General features: G+C 40.8%; 1 protein-coding gene across 1 annotated transcript in view; it reads left to right on the top strand.

Moving 5' to 3' along the window:
• The first annotated feature begins 1,213 nt into the window (after positions 1–1,213).
• The window catches only part of LOC129111603 (gamma-aminobutyric acid receptor subunit gamma-3-like), a 95,200-nt gene continuing 76,792 nt past the window's right edge, over positions 1,214–19,621 (top strand). Inside the window, exon 1 of the mRNA XM_054623614.1 lies at positions 1,214–1,294. The gene's annotated coding sequence lies outside the window, so the exon portion shown is untranslated. The remainder of the gene's footprint in view (positions 1,295–19,621) is intronic.

Here is a 19,621-nt window from a genome sequence, read left to right as displayed (position 1 = left end):
TAAGCATCATAGTGATTACAAGCAAGTGTGACAGTTGATTTTGTTCATATGGACCTATTGATAAGTTGATTGACTGCAGGATGGACCATATAAACATAAATGGGTAGGGAGATTGGAGGCTTGTCATACTGTACATATCAGAAAGGGTTGTGTTTAAAAAGTTGAGGGTGGTAGCTTGAGTCCAATTTTTTTCTCTGATTGCAGCCATATCCTTCCTGCACCTATGCTTCTGTTGCAATCAAAGCCACCAAGATTCTTGGAGGGGGAATGTTCCTCTTCAGAAAGGCTGGCCGTGAATCAAATAGTTGGTGGTGTGATTCCCTGGAGTGTTTTTTCACTGGTGGGCTTAACTGAAAAGTTCCCTGTGTTAGAAGAAAATAAGAAAAGCAGTGTAGTCGTAACCAAAGTCCAATGTATTAAGCCATATATGTATTTATATATACCTTCATTAGCTTTTATTTAATTTTTCTGCTGTGTTAACATATTTGAGCTGTATTTATTTTCCCCGCATTTGGGTTTTGCATTTACAATCAGCAGTGTGCTGACAAAATCAGAGAGATATGTGGAAACCATTTGGGTATTGCTCTACTCCATATTTTGGAATAAACACATGTTTTTCTGAACTTTTTTTTGATTCCATAATTGTTGTTTTGTTTCCTGCAGCTCAGTGTAACATTTTCTTCACCTCTCTGTTACCTTAAATCTTTACAATCATGCTGATATTCATGTCAATCCATGCTGAAGAACAGGGCCGCGAGGCGGCTAGGGGGCGCTCGAGCCCCAAAAGGCCTTAGCAACGTGTACCCCGGAAACACCCCTTTGAAAATGTCTTCAAACTTTTTTTCATCCCAAATTTTTTTTTTAATCAAATGTTCGTATAAAAGTTAACCAAACACAATTCATACAATTAAAAAAATAAATCATATAAATATGTTTTTGTTTTTTTTTGCACCGTGGATTTGTTGTTGTTCCGCTAAAAACGCGCGAGGTTGACGTTGACAGCGACGCAGAAACGAACGTTCCAACTTTACGGAGTAACGCTGAGTGACGTCAGTCAGTTCGATGGAACGCACCTGGCAAAGCCGCCATGTTGGAAAAAAAATAACACGTGGAGGTTACTGCGCCGTGTGTTTTTACGCGCGCATCGTATATTTATTCAAACTTTTGTGTAACGTTACAATTTTTTTTATTTTATTTTTTACATTCACGTAACCTGTCGCGACATCTTCGTTTCGTGCTTTTTTTCCCCACTCGGATGAAAACACACCTGAGGAACTACAGTCAGCGGCGACCGGTGAGTCCACGTGTCTTTAAAGCGACCATTAACAATAGCTGTCAATCAAGGACCTTTGCTTGGAGAATGTGTGTGCTGTGTAATGTAATGTGATGGTGCATTTAAATAATGATAGCATTAATAATATGAGCATATTAACATGTCGTTTTGGGCTGCTGGCTGTATGAAAAAGTGATTTATGTGTCTTTGCACATAGTGTTGGGTCTGCTTACAGTATCTTTATAAACAGAGGCAAAGTGCTGACAGCCCTGAATCAGCCAATAGCAGGCCTCCTAAGTCTGCCATCGTCATGATTCATCAGAGCGATATGGGCTCGTTCGAGATGAGCCAGTCCTGCGCAGAATCGATCGCCGCGCAATGCACGCCGGGTAGATTTGTGTCCGACTTGATCCCGACTTGCTCTGACGTCATGAACACGTGGGACTGCAACGAGAACCTCACGAGAGCGAGGCGGCTGCAGTTGCCCTCCAGACGACTGCATGGCCCAGTGCATGGTGGGAAACGCCTGGCTGTCTCCTGATCAAAGAGCTGATTGGCTCTTAGTTTTTGACAACAAACACCCACGTTTTGTAGAAAATTCATATTTTCTGTGTAAATGTAAGATTTACATTACATTACATTACAGTCATTTAGCAGACGCTTTTATCCAAAGCGACTTACAGGAAGTGTATTCAACATAGGTATTCAAGAGAACTACTAGTCACCAGAAGTCATAAGTGCATCTCCTTTCTTAAACAATCATCTTAAAGCATAAACCAGAGCAAAAGTATAGTGCAGAGGCAAAATACTACGAAAACAATAATTGCAACAGACTAATACGAATACAATAAGTGCTACAAACTACTACGAATAGGATAAGTGCAGTAAACGAATACGAATACAATACGTGCAACAACTAATACGAATGCAATAAGTGCTACGAGGAAGGCTCAGGGTAGTACTCAGGCTAGAGGACTCACGTTGTGCAATGATTTGGCTGATAATAATAATAATAATAATAATATTATTATTATTATTATTTGCACAGTGGTGTAGTGGTTAGCACTGTCACCTCACAGCAAGAGGGGCCCGGGTTCAATTCCCGGGCTGGACAACCTTCTGTGTGGAGTTTGCATGTTCTCCCCGTGTCAGCGTGGGTTCTCTCCGGGTTCTCCGGCTTCCTCCCACAGTCCAAAGACATGCAGCTTAGGTGCATTGAAGACTCTAAATTGCCCGTTGGTGTGGATGTGAGTGTGAATGGTTGTTTGTCTCTATATGTCAGCCCAGCGACAGACCGGCGACCTCTCCAGGGTGAACCCTGCCTTCACCCATTGACAGCTGAGATAGGCTCCAGCACCCCTGCGACCCTTAACTGGATAAACAGGTTACGGAAAATGGATGGATGGATGGATTATTATTATTATCATAATATATAAGGTTATTTATTCCAACTTGATGTCAACATGTTTTCAGTCCTTAGATTAACCATGTGAAGCATCAGAAAACCTTTTAAAATAGGAGCACAATTGTCACTGATGGACACGCCATATAACCCAAACGTAGTTTGCAAACAACAGGTATTCTACAAATGTAACCAACAGGATGTAAACATTTCAATGACTTCCTGTGTTTTCATTGAAGGCGGCTGAAAACTGTTCGACTTGATCGCAGTTTTTCTTTTTCAACGCCCCCTGCTGCCGCCGCCTGCTTTCGTCCACTTTCGAGGCGAGGCGCAGTCAACTCGAACGAACCTAATGATTAAAATTACCCATCATGCATTGCATTTAGTATTTCTTCTCTATATTTTAGTGTGCAAGAGGAAAGCTTTCACTTAATAAGATATTTGCCCTACAATTATGTTGACAATGTTAATATATGCTGTGTTGGTTATTGTTCATAACAATATTGCATTAGTTAAAGAAGGATATGAGAAGCATCTGTGGTGGTCTTATAGTTATTTCATGTCAATCAAGTACGTGATTGCTTTTGTTTTCCAACATAGAGAATGCAACCTTAAAATGTAACTTTTTCTTCAAAGAATTGTGAGCGAATTGTACTAGAAGAATCAAAAGTGCTTGTAGTAAAATGTCCCCTGTGACTGATGTGTCATTATATATGACATTGCAGTAAAAGATTGTTTATACTGTTTCCAGCAATGTTTTAGTAGCATTTTAACATTGTAGCTGCTCGAGGTGGACCTGGTTTGAGCAACTTTATATACAATGAGGTAGTTTAGTCAAGTGGTTGCCAACCATCAGTGGGGGTCACAAGATACATTTGAGAAGTCGTGAGATGATTCATGGATGTGAAATAGTGTGTTCTTTTCCACTTTGTACCTCAAACCCACAAATTTCATTTACAAACTAACACGATCAAACACCACCTAGAAGAAACATCTGTCCCCCAGCTGCAATAGTCATGGGTTTGAAGTCGTATTAAGGTTTATTAAGACTGAGACTACACTCTGCACCTTAAAGTAGCCATCTTCAAGCCTTAGAGCCTCTCATTTGTAACGGCTTCGGTTGGGAGTTTTAGTTTAGTAACGGTGGAAATGAAGTTTCAAAAGGCTTTGTGTAAAGACTCTGTTGGGATTACTTATCTCCAGATCATTTAGAGAGTTATTTGTGTTCTTAGGTTATCTAGAATGACCAATGCAAGGATCCAGCTTTCACAGGCAGTAACCTGCTGGTGGGGAATTGATTTCTATATATTTTTTTGTTTACTTCCGCTGTAGCCTCTCTCGGGCTCGGTTCAGTCGGGGTAGCGGCGGGGGAATCTCCCTCCAGCTCTGCTTCCATAATTAAGGATGAAATTTTGATGAGATCCAGTTGACAAAACCTCCAGTGTCGTCAATGAAATGTTAATGTCGTAGCATGATAATGTGAGGCAGCAGGGACACGCAGGCAAAACACACACACACGTAGAGATCCACATACTCGAAGATGACGCTGAGTCAAAGACAGATCTGGGACATTAAGTCATTGTAAAAAAAAATATAAAAAAAGTAGGTTCAGTTGAGAAGTGCTGCAATGAATCTCTGTGAAACACACACACAAAGACAAGTACACTCACGTAGACAGCCAGCTACTGTCAGAAGTCAGAGGAGTGGGGCTCATTTCCGAGACACACCTGGATTTTGTCTAAATCAAAGTCATCTTCTTCACACACACACACACACACACACACACACACACACACACACACACACACACACACACACACACACACACACAGTATCAAACAATGCTTTTTTTCCCCCTTTGCCTCTTTTTTTAAATGTGAGCAACTTCTCTGTGGTTCTGCTTGTTAATACGCTGCTGGCTGTGGAACCATTACATTACATTACATTACAGTCATTTAGCAGAGCATAAACTGTTTGTTTTAAGCATATTAGAGATATCTGTATTAATTGGCCATTTATTCAATATTAGAAGTGTGTTTGTATCTCACAGTGAGGCTCACTTTGGTGAAAAACAACCTTGTAAATCTAAAACAAAGTAGGGGAGACTGGAGCTGGTTGGACCGCTGGTTTGGCATTTTAATTCCCTTTCTTGTGTTCGACCTTTCTGAATCTCCATTTGTTGGACCATTGACTCTATCATACGTAGCATAGTAACACAGCATATTGCGGGTAAGTGGATGTCCACACACAGCCTACACGTACACCCTGTAGTTGCGAAATTCCACCACGCAGACCCTCATGGACATTTAGTGGTGCTGGTAGGAAGATTTGGATAAAAGCGTCTGCTAAATGACTAATGTAATGTAATGTAATGTAATGATTAGTCTTTTATCCCCCGTGTCCATTCTGTATGCTTAACTAAGACACTCTTCTGCTGGCTGTGGCATCTTCTTTAGTATATGAACATGAGATTGATATTGATCTTCTCATCATGAATACAAATAAGTGCTTTTTTCAAACTTCTGAATGCCGTTCACTTGGGTAGTATCAGTGCCGCTGTATGGTTAAGAATTTAGTCTTTAATAATTTATCTTCCTTAGGAATCTTTCAAACTGTCAAAAGTACACTTCAGTCCTGCAGCAGTGAAGCGTAACTTAGAGAAAATAAGAGTAGAAACCCAAGATACACCATAACAGGGTTATTATCTTAGTTCCCGTGTTTGTTGTCTCCCCTGTCTCTTCCAGTCTTGTGAAGTCAGCAGTGAGCCTAATCTTCATGTAAAGTAGGTGACTGGTCCGCTTGTGAAACGGCGTCCCACATTTCCTGCGAGCAGAACAAGGAAGTGTTGAGCCTCACCTGAACTGATAAGAAGCAGTTCGCCTTGGATGAATATGAGACGCTTTTGTGTCCCTATTGTGTCACTCTCCTTTTGGATTCAGAGTGTGATCACTGCGTGCGCCGTGTGGGATCCTCGTGGAGTGCGCGTACGCGTGCGTGTGCGTCGGAGCGTTCGCGTGTGTCTCAGCGTTTGCGTGTGTGCTCTACCAGGGATTCGAGGACAAAGCGGGGTTGGAGTAGTGGAGTGCTCTGCAGCCACGCACATGTACTGCAGACTTTGAGAGCCAGGGATGATTCAAGATGTTCAATTAAGGTCTGAGCCTCGCTCTAAAAAATAGAATACAGCGGTCCTCCAGCAAATACAAAAATACATTTCAGCAAGGTTAGAGTCTTAAGCCCCCAGGCAACTGTCTTTGTCCAAAGACTATTAAAAACAGGCCACGTAACCATGAGCACACACACACTGTCGTTTTGACTCACCAGACTCACTAGAATAGTCATTAGAGCACCAAATATATATTAATCAGCTGCTGAAAATAGTGCCAAACAAAAGTTGTATTAACTGCTGTTTGAGTAACATTTGCTAAAATCCACAGTGCCCAGCCGATTAAGGACATTGCTGAGTTTAAAAAAAATAAGACAATATAATGGTGATTTGCTTTTAAAGATTTCTGTAGGAACCAATTGAATTGGGGCAGAGAGCCACAGACAAGGTATGGAAGTCTGAAAGTTGATTTTATTAAGAGATTAATGTGTTATTGGTTTTGGTTTTTAATATTAATGTTTTTTGTAACTCCCAATGTTATTCAGCTCCCCTGATATGGGAACATGAGATGAGTTAGATTCTGTGAGTTACGCTGTGGGCTACAACTTGAGCCATGTTTCTTTTTGTGTTTTGTGAGTATATTGGTTTTAAGAAATCACAATCCGGCACTAAGAGTGTTAAAGTACCCTAGAGCCCTTCACCTAATGCAGTATCTTTCCCCCTCATGTCTCCCCCTACTTCTACTACTTCTAGTTAGCCTGTTAGCTTGATGAATGAAAACCCTTGTAGATATACTACCACATAGCACTGGTTCTGTGCAGTTGCAATGCAGCAAATGGTGCATTAACAGCAGCAGCTGTTTTGTTTTGCTATAAACAAAGGAAGAACTGCTATACGGTAGATATAAGAAGCAATAGACATTATGGCTGAAAGGACAAGGAGATTACCCCCATGGACAGAGACGCAATAGAAAATCCAAGGAAGTCACAGTACTGATCTCAAGAGAAATGTGTGCTTAGCTGCTCAGAATTTGGAGACAAAACATCCGATTAAGCTATCACCACTTTAAGAAACTGCCCTGATTTTAAATACCTGGACTTTTTTTACCAGTAAAATAACTGGACCAGATTTAAACTCAAGAGAAATCCAGATTTTCTTTCCAAAAAGTTGATCTAACCGTTATGCTGTTTTTCACTCTGATCAGGTGCCCGGCTCATTGTCAGCCTGCATACAAATACAATTGAGCTGACAGCTTTTCAATAAAGCCCCGCACACAATCCAGTAGCAGCTTGTGTGTGATCGCAGCCGGTGGCCGGGACTGAAGGCTCTAATTGTCCATAACTAACAAGCCTTTGATCTACACTGACTGACCAGGTCGTTGCAATCATACCCGTCATTATAGTCGCCCTGAATATGTCTGGCGCTTGCAATTATTTATGTGTTTGGGAGTGAAACGGGAGAGGCTGTGTGTGTGTGCATTTCAGTAGGAGGCACGTGTGTGTGTGTGTGTGTGTAACTGTAACGAAAAAGCGGCTGCCGTTTGTAGTTGTACTGTACGTTTATCCATCTATATTTATTCATTGGCTTTTTATTTATAAGATGTGTGGTCAGTGGTTTCCTTGTACTCTTGTACACACAAACGATGTGCATGATCTGTGTGTGTGTGTGTGTGTGTGTGTGTGTGTGTGTGTGTGTGTGTGTGTGTGTGTGTGTGTGTGTGTGTGTGTGTGTGTGTGTGTGTGTGTGTGTGTGTGTGTGTGTGTGTGTGTGTGTGTGCCAATAAAGAGAAGGACTTTGATTCAGATAAAAGCCAGGTGTTTGTCAGAAATAGAAACCAAAGCTTCTCAGACACGATTGGTTTGTAGCTGTTCCCCGGTGCTCTCTCATTCTCTTTACATCGGTTTCTCTTGTCTCCCTCTCTCAATCACCTCTCTTTTGTGTCCCCCTCCCCCCTCCCGCTCTTTAAACCTCCCCCTACTTACCATCAATTACTGTATGTTGTTACATAATTCATATCGGTATTCGCGGTCCAGATTTGAGGCTTTTTAGAACCCAAGTGAAAGTTTGACCCACTTTGCATCCTATATTAAAACCTCATAGATCTGATTCAGAAGTCATGTCAGATTCAATCACTCCAGGGCGAAGCTGGCGAGGAGGAGGAGGAGGATGGGTTTTAGGCACTGCAATATTTGGTCTCAGTGAATTCTACTCGTATCTTTGTACATTATACGTCAGCAGCCTTATATTGTCTCCTTGTTTGATTAAAGATTTAGATGAATCCTTTGTTTTATTAAAGAAACCAGTGGAAATCACATCTTACAGTCTTTACTTAGAAAGTTCCGGCTGGGTTTGTATTCTTGTCTGTGTCCCACTGCCAGAAATAACAAGGACGTGTTTGTCATGCGCTCAAATGCTGTGATTTTACTCTGACGAGAAGCTTTTATGGAAAATGAATGGGAGTGAGTGGAAGATGATGCACAGCGCTGGAGGAAGTATTCAGGCTCTTTACTTGTGTGAAATAAAAAAAAAATATGATATTACAAGTTAGAAATCCTGCTTTCAAAATGTTACGTGAAGGGAAAAGTAGCAGAGTTTCAACCTTATCTATATACTTTATGAAGGGGGTTGTTTGCAAATTTTACATTCGACTATCTATTTTGGAAAATTCTGCCACACTGCCGATGTCTTTGACATGGATGTAGAGGAGGAGGACTCAAAATGAAACTTAAATGAAACGCTCAAAATCAAAATAAATATTCAGCAATTAAACCACCCCGGACGTTGAATAACATGACCTTCTTCAATCTACCTGTCTCTAGTGGGTTGGGCTAATCCAAAATAAAAAATGCCTGCTGTTGTTAGTGATGTTCTCTGTGTCTCTGGTGCGCAGCTGCAAAATCTGTTGTTCTTCCGTATGCCAGTGACATGACATTGACGTACTTTTGATTGTTGTAACAGTGGGAAGACTAACGGACTGATGGTTTTGGTGAGTTGTATTTTGTTTCTGTTCAGTCTGAATAAAAGGGGTTTTAGTATGATTTTTACAAAGCAATTAAGGCTGTCTTAGTTCAGCGAAAGAGAGAAACTTTAAGTCCGAAGGTGTACGGTTGTATTTTCCTCTTTAGTTGTAAGAATATTTCCTTCAATGATATATTGTGAATTTCTTTAGTTTCATTTATCAGAAGTAGCAAAAATTCACTGATCTCGCACGACATTATGCGGCAGAGCCAGCAAGACCACGCAGCATGAGAAATCAACTTTTTCGGTCAATATAGCAACCACTGGGGAATTCACTTCTTTATTGGACTACAATTACCATCAGCACTGATTGGACATCCACATAAAAGGTGGTGAATTTTACCTCTAAAGCTACTACGAGGAGCTTTCGTTTTACGCTGGTTTTGGCGCTCCCTTTGGACAAAAGCGGTAGTGTTGCTTGGTGTTGGAGGCCGGACTGTATTCTGAGCTCAAGGAGTTTCTGGTTAACCTGCATTTTGTCTGATTTCACACAGAATCCAACTCGGTGGTACCGATGTCAAGCATTAATAATTACTATATAGATATAGCTAATCTTCTGGCTAATGGTGTTGTTTACTTATGTAGATAATATAGAGGCATCAATACTAAAGTGAGACTGTTTCATAACAAGTTACAAGTTCCTCATAGTAACCTTTGCTGGGCAGGCCAGCACCTTGCATGGCAGCTCCGCCACCATTGGTGTATGACTGTGTGTGAGAATGAGAAAATGTAAAGCACTTAGTCCAATAATGTAGAAAAGGTCCATTAACAGTGATCCAATCAGGACTAGACACAGTTCAATCTCCAATTGAGACGATTCCTAATAAAAGTACTGCGTTATAAACAGCAAAAACTACAACTGTCACAGAGTAGAGTCACAATGAGAGAAGTACACATGATAAACCCACTAGTTTAAAAATATAAAGATCTCTATTATTAAAAACAATAATGCTAAAATCCTCAAGCATCCGTCGGAGCTGCTATGTTAATATCACCAAATATTAGTACAAGACGGGCTCAATCAATACCAATAAAAGAGCTCATGCGTTTCGATGATCATAATTTGTATTTAATACGTTTTACAGCCAGTCATAGCAATCACACTTATACTACTCTGCCCATGACTGGCTGAATGAAGTTTTATGTGTTTGTTGTTAACTTCTTTTATAAATTCCTCTGTTAGAGGTTTGACATCCTGACTCCTGATGGGATAATTGCTAAGCTGTTTATTCTGCCCTTTGAGAAAAACATTATGATGAAGGCCATATGCTGAACCATGCGGTGGAATTATGGGCAGAAAATTCCTGTTTGCCAGTCAGCGTAAGAAATAATTGAAACCTGTGATATGAAACAAACTTCAGGGACTTTCAGCCTTTGTTAATGGTGTTTCTCTATGTTTTTGAGTATGCCATCATGGCACTCACAAGTCCTCAATGTTTCTTTTGTGTGACTTTGCCTGGGTGAACAACCACAATTGTGTGCCAAATTAGTTATATTTTCACATGAAAGACATATATTGTATTCTCATCCTCTAGTAACTTCCCTCAGTTGAAGTGGCTCTTTTGTCTTTGTATTTAAAGATGTACGTTCGACTGAAAAGATGGTAAACTAACATACACATAGGTGGACGTTTGAAATCTCCTTGAATTCAGCCTCTTTTATTTTTTTTGCTTTTATTCAGTTTTCTGATTTGGATTTTGTGGGGTTGTAAGAGGTACTTAACCGTGGTCAGAATATTACTCACTGTAGATGGCGGTCGGCACGCCCCCAGTTTGGATCCTCTCCGATCCGGATGTTTTAGGCCATCGAGACTTGATCTTAAAGGCAGGGTTGGTTATTTACATATTTGATATTTTTGTTGAAATTCTCATTATATCCTGACAACAATCAATGAATCAAATGCTCTGACAAAATCTAGTGTTCGTTGTTTGCGTTCATAATGATAAAATAGTAACTCTTTCCACCTCTGGCTCAGATCTGGCTGGCTTTGAGGCTGACTCGGTCCTTGCGGGCCTCTTCCCCCTGATCCTCACGGAGATGACATTTGGCACAGCGGTGACACCTCAACCAGCTGAAAGGACAATTCTCAGACGAGCCTCCTCAATATTTCAAGTCCAGTGACATTTTATTAGATGAAGAGGAGTTTAGATCCTGGCAAATGCTCCTCCTCACGTCTACGGTAGCCAGGTTAGGCGAGCTGACAATCAGCTGCGGGAGGGAGGAGCAGATGCTCCTGGCACACTAGGTGCACACACATGTGGACATGAATGGATACACACTTACAGACGCACACACACAAGCTGGCGTTAGGGGTAACCTTTTTAGGAGCTCTGATGCAAATGCCTCTTCTGTGTGTGTGTGTGTGTGTGTGTGTGTGTTGGAGGTGCTTAATGTCTCAGGATTAACGATGTTTATCTTGAGTTTAGCGCTTTGTTAAAATACTCCAACGATTTAGCATATCCCTGCACATTACCCGAACACTTTTGAATCATGATGGAAAATGTGGGATCAAGCAAATCAAATGCCATGTGACTCTAACTTCAGCCGATGACTGAGCTTCATTTTTAAAAACCGGTCGCAAGTTATTAAATGGTGGAGGATTTTTTTTCACGTTAATAGCCATACAATGTTGTCTTTTTGTCATGTCATATATTGTCGTCTGCCACAATAGCACGCTGCATGTGGGACATAACGTCGCCGTGGTGATGTCTGCCTGTGTGTTGACAGGCATTGTGATCATAATCACTTTCAGATAAGATGATCTCATTATATTTTTGGAATAGCAAATTAATGATGATTCATTTTTTGTAGGCTGCCAGAATTATTCTTTTTTATAAATACAGTGTCCTCTGCCATTTAAAAAAAACCCAAAAGAAAAACCACACACACACACACACACACTATCTGATGAGGCCAACAGCAGGCCTTGACTAGAATTTAAGCTTTTCTTAAAATGTTTAATTCGTCTCCAAAGAGAGGTTGTGGAGCGCCGTAAACCCCCTCGCCTTTCATTCCTCCGGCATTGCCGAGTTAATGAGAAACCACAAAGGAATGGCCAAGCAATCGTGTAGCGCTTTAAAGCAGAGGGGCTGATACCAAAGTGAAGTGCATTAGGTGGTAATAAGACCAAGCTGGGTCCAGATCATGGTCGACACATTTCTCATCCCTGTGAGCTCTAACCATTTAATCGATTTCCATCTGTGTCTCCCATGTCCACTCCACTCCAGCCAAAGCACCGGTGGTTAGCCAGGGATGTGGGGGGGGGGGGGGGGGGGGGGAGGATGGACTTTGAAATGTAGAAAAGGGAAAGGGCGGCTTGCACATGTGCTGTTTGTGTTTCCAGTTAAACTTTGTCATTTGGTGGAGCTGCTTTTGGAGAACGAATCAGAGTGAGTTTTTGGTTAGCGCTGTCTTTTGTGTCTCCTGCTGCTTTGGCGAGAATATTTCTTCATGATTGCACTAGAAATCATGAAAGATTGCAATTGCCTAAATAAAAACAAAGAAACACTGTGATAAACATCCGCATTGTTACATTTCTTTCCGTTTTTAATTTACATTATACATGGCCACTGAAAATTCTGGATTCCGAATTGGTTGGAAGGTGTGGATTAGCTTTAGAAACCCGAACTAGACACCTGTTGTAGGTGTTTGTGAACTCTCCAATCACAGCTTTTGGGGGCAGGACCAGGGGTTTGTGTCTTGCTGATTCGCCCTGATGGCAGCCATGACAGTGCCTTTCCGAATAAAACTGAACATCTAGGCGCATTTGTGATTGATAATACTCAAAACTGCAAAGGGACAATCTCAAATGTCCCTGCAGCCAGATACCCAACATGAAAGCTGTCATATTACGCCCCACCCACAGCGATGCCCCCGAGCTGTGATTGGACACTTGATTGTGTTTCATTTTAGCATTGAGAAAATGCCCCTTCCAAAAATATGATTTGCATTCAGAATGCATTTAGTTGTCAAAAAGTGAAATTATTTCCCTGTTCTCATGTTGTTTTAAATTTAATTATTACACAATAAATTCATACATAAAAAGGAAATACATGTTACAATATGTCTTGAATTTCGCTACATTTCTTTTTTTGATGTTTCGTTGTATGTCGGCCTTTTAAATCCTCCATAAGATTTGACTTTACCTAATGCAATCAGAAAAACAGGGCTGTTACCTGCATGTTTTTTTCTCCACTCTGGGGACATCTAACTTCTCAGTAGACTGATGTGTCATCTTTTCTGAAAGCCTGAACCTGCTTAAACCTCATCCTCCACATGATGAGCTTGTTTGGTATCAGACAGTTTCCATTGTTGTGGTAGCACCAGGGGAGCAAAATAATGCATAATTCATTGTTTACCTGACGGACACAAAGTCTAATTAAATCTCTAAAATGCCTCTAGCTGTGAGAGGGCGTCTCTGATTCTTGTGTGTTAAAGTTGCAAAGTTGCTTGTGGAGAAAGTCAAAATGCCCGTCACCAATACTGAACTCTCCTGTCAATCTTCAGTCAGTGTAACAATATGATTGTGTGTGAATAAAGCATTAACTCTTGTCACGGCAGACGTCCAAGGCCCATTTGCATTATTATTATTATAAATATATTCCATCAAAAAGCTTTTAGTTTTTTTGCACCAAAATGTTCTCACGACTCACGAAGATGACTTGCACTCTTTCAATCCAGTGAATTCATGAAGTCATTAATACAATAAATGGGTTGTATGCTACTCATTCACCAGTGTACTCAGGTATAAGAGCTGTTTATTTTATTATTAACAGAGATTGAATTGTGAGGTAATTCATTAAACGCCCTCTTCATTGCGTGCATAACTGTGTTCGTGTGAAACAAGCATCCCCTTGCCCCCCCCCAATCCTGTTTTGCAGAGTTATTGCTTGGTGTTAGCTGTGTGATTGCCTGGTGGCGATTCATAAGCAGTGAGACCTTTCCCTTTGCCTGGTTCTCATTAAACCTCTGAGGGAACAGAAATACCTTCCCTTCCCAGATCTATTATATTTGATTCAGGGAGCTGAATACAATCTGGTACAGTACAGAGAGCCCCCCCCCCACACACACACACACACACACACACACAAACATGCACAGACCACAAACACACAAGCACCGTAGTGTATACACACCCACACAGCCGGTCAATATCTGTCTGATGGGAAAGTCTTATCGTTTAAAATTACATTACTTTTTCATGCGTTCATGAAGAGAATATATGAGTTTTTACCGAATCCTCGGCACGCCTGATGTCATCTTTTTATCTCCGTCAGAAGAAATGAGGCGGACTAGTGTTGTTTCCACTACATGTTGGCGAGCTTGGTGTAATAAAACACACCCTGCAGGGTCACCCTGTAGCTGCACCCTTCAATGTAAATAATATTTGTTTATCCAAGGAAGATTTACTGCGTCATCAATACCAAATTCATTCAAGTAGATGTGCCCAGCTAGCTGCTCATTTTAGCCACAGATCTGCTGCCGCATTTACTTTTAAGCAACCGTAATCAATATTTTGATAAAAATAATGTGACAGTATAAAAAGAGGTTGCTCGAAGTGATGCACTTAAACAGATTTATCACCAGAACATGCAGTTCGCTTCAACTTTATGGAGCTTTATCGTGAGTTTCAGCTTATTTTTTTTAGCTTTCCGGTCTGTAAATATACTTTAAAAATAAAAGCTCACAATATTAGATTTGCATTCATCAGATGGACCCGAACATGACCCCGCATGATTGATAATGTTGCTCCATAACTGCTTGCTGAAAGTTTGCCATATCCAATATGAGTTATTTCTGCTGTAGCAAAGAATAGTTATTGCCGGGTTATATGAAAAACTATGACTTTGGGAAATGTTCTAAGTTGATGCTAAATTCAAAAGCAAATTCCTTTCCAAAATGTCAAAATATTCCTTTAGGTCTTTTTTGACACCCTCTAATCAGAAATTCACCTAACATTTCAACACCTCATTGTGATATTTTCCGCACTACTTCACAACAATTTTCTTTTCACACAGTGCAGTTGTGAGTGTTATGGCACTGGTATTAATAACCTGCTGCACAGGTTCAGGCAGAGACAATAGAGCCTCTCTATCAAGACTTCTCGGTTCTCTTTGCTGTGAAGCATCACATTTGTCAAATTAGGCAGTGCTTTATAAGAATTATTATCAGCTGCTTTGGTTCCACTGCTGAACTTGTAGTTTCTGTCAGAAGAAAGGGAGTCAAATGATCCAGCTTTATAGGTTGAAGGAGTTCAGCAGTTAACTTCAACTGCATATGAGGGACTACAGTTTCCCACTAGTTGGGTCATTGCAGCTGATGTCCCTCTCAACGGTCCCCAGTTTGTCCTGTTGGAGTGAGTAGTTGCTGAAATGTACAGATGTGGGTCAAATAGCATTTGCAGAACAACCAGATGGCTTCTGTCTGCCGCGGTCGGGATGCGGTTTTAGTTATTTAAACATTTCTTGGAGGCAGAAATAATGTCGTTGCTGGAGTTGACCCCCAGTTTTTCACCATTAGCTGTGCAGTGCAGTGCAGTGCAGGATGACACTTGCCCGCTGTTTCACGGGTGTTGTTTTTACCACGTCATCAGATATTTAAGCCTGGCACCTCACCTGCGTGACTCTGGTAGACTGGAAACTGACAAGCTGAAGTTGGGGACCGTCTCAAAAGTGTAGAGAGGTTTTTAGACTTTTGTTTTCTTTCGTAAACACAATTTCATGCACAACCGCCCCGTTTTCCTTATTATGATTCATATTAATTATGATTATTATTAGTAGTATTTGTCTTAGCATAATTATTATTATTATTAGAATTAATAATAATAATACTTTTATTCTTGCCAAAGGTCTTGTCAATTTTATTTATTTATTAATAATGTGGTTCAAATTGATAGTGTACAGTTTTTATGGACATGAAATGTCTGAAATGTATAAATTCAATTCTAATTCAATTATACATTTACCTGCGATCATAGTGAAAGGGCATGTACTGGGCTACATTATATCTACATGAAGGGGGCAGAATATTAGTAACATCTCTGATTGGAGTGGGATTTTTCCATTGGACAACACACATTAAATGGAGAGGTGTCTAGATTGCATTAAATGCACACCTACAAATGAATGGAAATTAAAAAAAAACCTAGGTATTTGTCTTCCTAACTGATTTTACCAGCTCTCCATCCAATTGTCTAGGTTTTCAATCAGTGTCAGCTGAATTGTGACATTTAGCTTAAATGTTATGTAAATAGATCCATTATCCAACATATTCATTTGATCGATTTCATTAAAACTTAGTTCAGAAAACTTCTTATGAATATCAGCCAAGTCCTTTTGTCTTCTCTTTGTGTTTTCTGGCGCTCCTCATCCATTTTGACATTTTAACAGTAATCAACCTTTTTTTGTGTGTGTGTGTGTGTGTGTGTGTTTGTGTGTATGCCTAGGACAATTTAATGCTTTGCCAATGGGTGGTGCGGCGCCACGCTGGCTGAGAACTGCTGGGAAAGACAGCAGAGAGAGGTTTCTTCCCTAGTGGAGCTGGTGCAGTCACATACATAAATATTAGGTGCCACTGTGCAACCCCCTCTGCACATCCAGACCCATTATATCTTAACGATATAGCAAGGAAGCTCTGTCTGTCTGTCTGTGGATGTGTCCTTCACATATCTCAAGTTCATTCCATCCACTTTACACTTGGCGAGTGTGATGCTTGGGACCCAAGAGAGGGCTTTATCGAATTTGGTGCACTATGGACACTCGTCTCGTTCTAACAAACAAGAGAGGGTCCATCCGTGCAACAGTGGAGGCGGAGCACGGCTTGTGCGGATTGCCTGTTGTTTAATGCCACATTCATATCAATACATTGAAATATCGTTGCTCTTTTGGAAACATCCATGTTTATCTTATATTCCCATATCAAACAGAACAATGTTAAGGTCATTTATTGGGCTCTTTTCTTTATTGCGTTATATGTTGTAATCAATCAGTAATGCCATTTAAAGACTCTGAGGAGAAAAGAAGACCAGCATCAGAGCATTTGTGTTGACACGTTTCTGTCACTCTGTAATGCCAAAAAGGAAGTTTGGGGAGTCTATAAAAAATGGCAGTACGGCCTACTTGTGATTACCGCTAGGGGCCTGACACCAGAGAGCTGACACAAATATTCCTGTTGTCAGCCCATATTTACATGACTATGGCTGTGAATTACAAGACTAGTTTGTGAGAACAGGCCTGAAGCAGCTACACATCTAAAACAAAAGTATAGCAGTGTATTTGTTTTCTGAAAAGTACAGGAACATAATGGGGCCCTTGTTTGAACCTCCCCTAGCAACAGCCATTACTTTTTTCAAAGGGTACAATTCTGCATTATTTTATTTTTCTTAATGGTTTTCCAGAAGAAGGAAAGTATAACTTGCTCTTGTTTACATGGTTTCAGTTACATGAACGATAGCAGCAGATACTGTATGTTCACCACCGGAGGACTGTAGCGGCAGCCGTAACAGCTTTTCCATGCAAACCCAAACCAAAGGCATTGTGGGCTGAAGGGCTTTTACACATACTAACACAGGAGCAGAGAGGTCATGCATGACATGATGTGTGATTTCTGCTGATGGGCCGTACCAGTGCTACAGAGTATGGAGTGATGGATTACAGTGTGTACAGACCACATTCTCTGTGGATCCATAAGCAACTTGAACTATATGACCCATAACTGTGATTTTTTTTGAAGTATAAGTGAAAAGAGGCTGTAGTTCAGTGCAGACTGTAGTTGATCAACTGGAATAATCCAAATGAACATTATACAGGAAAGTGATCTGAGAAGGTTTCTGCATTTAATTATCTGTAAAATTGTGGGTCAATTTTGAATGAATTTGAATATTGCAACGTGTTTCATTCACAAAATATTGAAGTATCGAGAATCCACTACCGCTCTGATTCAAACTTTAGGCTGGCTTCGTCTCCATAGCAACTGCAGCCGAGGCTTATAAATATTGTAGTATTAAGAGGCGTAACAACTGATCGGCAAAAGTTTCTAAGACACAAAGCTGAGCTACGTCAAACCGGTGATCATAATATCACCCTATAGGATTCTTAAATGATCTGGTAGAGTCCCTTAGTTCTGTCTTATATTTAGGATATTTTTGTATGTAAAATCACTTTACAGTTCTAGCCGATGCACAGTTAAAGCAGTTTGTTTTTACTGCAAATTCTACATGCTGTGTTCACAGAAATTGTACGTTTATATGGCATTTTGTTATATGGTGAAACGGATGCCAAAAAGTCAGACACTTTAGTATTAAGCACAGAGTAGTACTTGTAATTGTAAGCCTTTGTCTAACAATGTTCTTCTGTTTGAGTCATCTGAGGCAAATAGCTAGAGGGATTTAAGCGCTGTGTATGACTTTTGGTAAACAGGACACGATTAATTATTTTACAGCACATTTATTTTGAAAGTGAGACTGAAGATATGAGGCTAACCCTCGGGATGGCATCTGACAGCCCACTGAGGCAGCAGTCCCAGTACAGCGCTCCTCGGACACTGAACATATGGGAGTTAAACGGTCAGCTGGGATATGAACGTGTGTGTGTGCGTGCGTGTGCGTGCGCGCGCAGGGGGCTGAGAATGCGTAATGCATTTGTCATGCCAGCCAGGCATAAAAGCCCTTTCTTCTTAATCGAGGCCCACAGGGTAATGTGGTAATACAGATGGGGCCTGTCATGCTTTTCGGAAAAGCAAGGCGAGGAGGAGGAAGATGAGCAACATGAAGAGGAGGAGGAAGGACTCATCTGGTCTCTAGACTGGATCGTGGTTTCTCCATTAGAAGGGGAAAATAGGGTTGATAGGTAGAACGTTTGTTTTTAGTCTCTTCCCGTATTGATTTGACGTTCTTTTCAACTTTATTTTTCGCTTTGAGAGATGAAAGAGAGCAAAACAAGCTCCCACACAGAATCGTACATTTTTTTTTTATAAACTGTACAGAAGAAGGGCAAATCTGTCCTGAATATTCTCTTTTTACAGCAGCGTCATCATTACCTATGCACCATCCCGCATGAATCTGCCATGCGTTATTTGGACATATGTCAGGTCTGCTCAGCTTTTGTGATGGTTGTGTTTACTCAAAGACACACACACACACACACACACACACACACACACACACACACACACACACACACACACACACACACACACTTCCAGGAAGGCTGGAATCACTGGACTGTAGTTATTTCCTTCTATATTGCACTGAGAAATGAATCTAAGTGGAGAAGGAGATATTACTGTAACTCAGTAGAGCTGGCTGTCTTAAACAGTTCTTATGCAGATTCAGAGTGTCATCCTCTACCTTGATTATCCACTGTGATGTAAATTGAGGACGATTTCCTTCAGGTTGTCCCAGTTTCCAAATGGCGCTAAGCTGTAACAGATCAGCTTTCCAGCTCATGCTTCCACTTCTGTGGTCTTTAAATTATCTATATTTCCTCTGCAAATGGGTCCCAAAGGAGGGACGCTGTCACCTAGGATCCCTCCAGGTCTTTTCCGCCCCATAATCCAAAGACTTGCAGATGAGTTGGACTAGTCTGCGTTTGAATATTGTATATTATCTCTGTCTGAGACCGGCTGTGTGTCCTGGGGTTTCCCCACTGCATGCTAGAATACCGGCCCCAGGTTAACCTCAATGAACAATGACTGCATCTGTATTTCTCTGTGATTTCTACATTGTAATTGTGTATTGTCCTGAGCGGCTTCAATGCCAGATTTCCCAAAATGGACAATGAAGATTTGATTCTCAGCTTGAACTTGGGCTCGATGCCCGTGCAGTAAT

Source organism: Anoplopoma fimbria, chromosome 22 (assembly GCF_027596085.1).
Source record: "Anoplopoma fimbria isolate UVic2021 breed Golden Eagle Sablefish chromosome 22, Afim_UVic_2022, whole genome shotgun sequence".
Lineage (NCBI taxonomy): Eukaryota > Metazoa > Chordata > Actinopteri > Perciformes > Anoplopomatidae > Anoplopoma > Anoplopoma fimbria.
The sequence above is the reverse complement of the archived record's forward strand: the minus strand, read 5'-3'. Positions and strand labels throughout refer to the sequence as shown.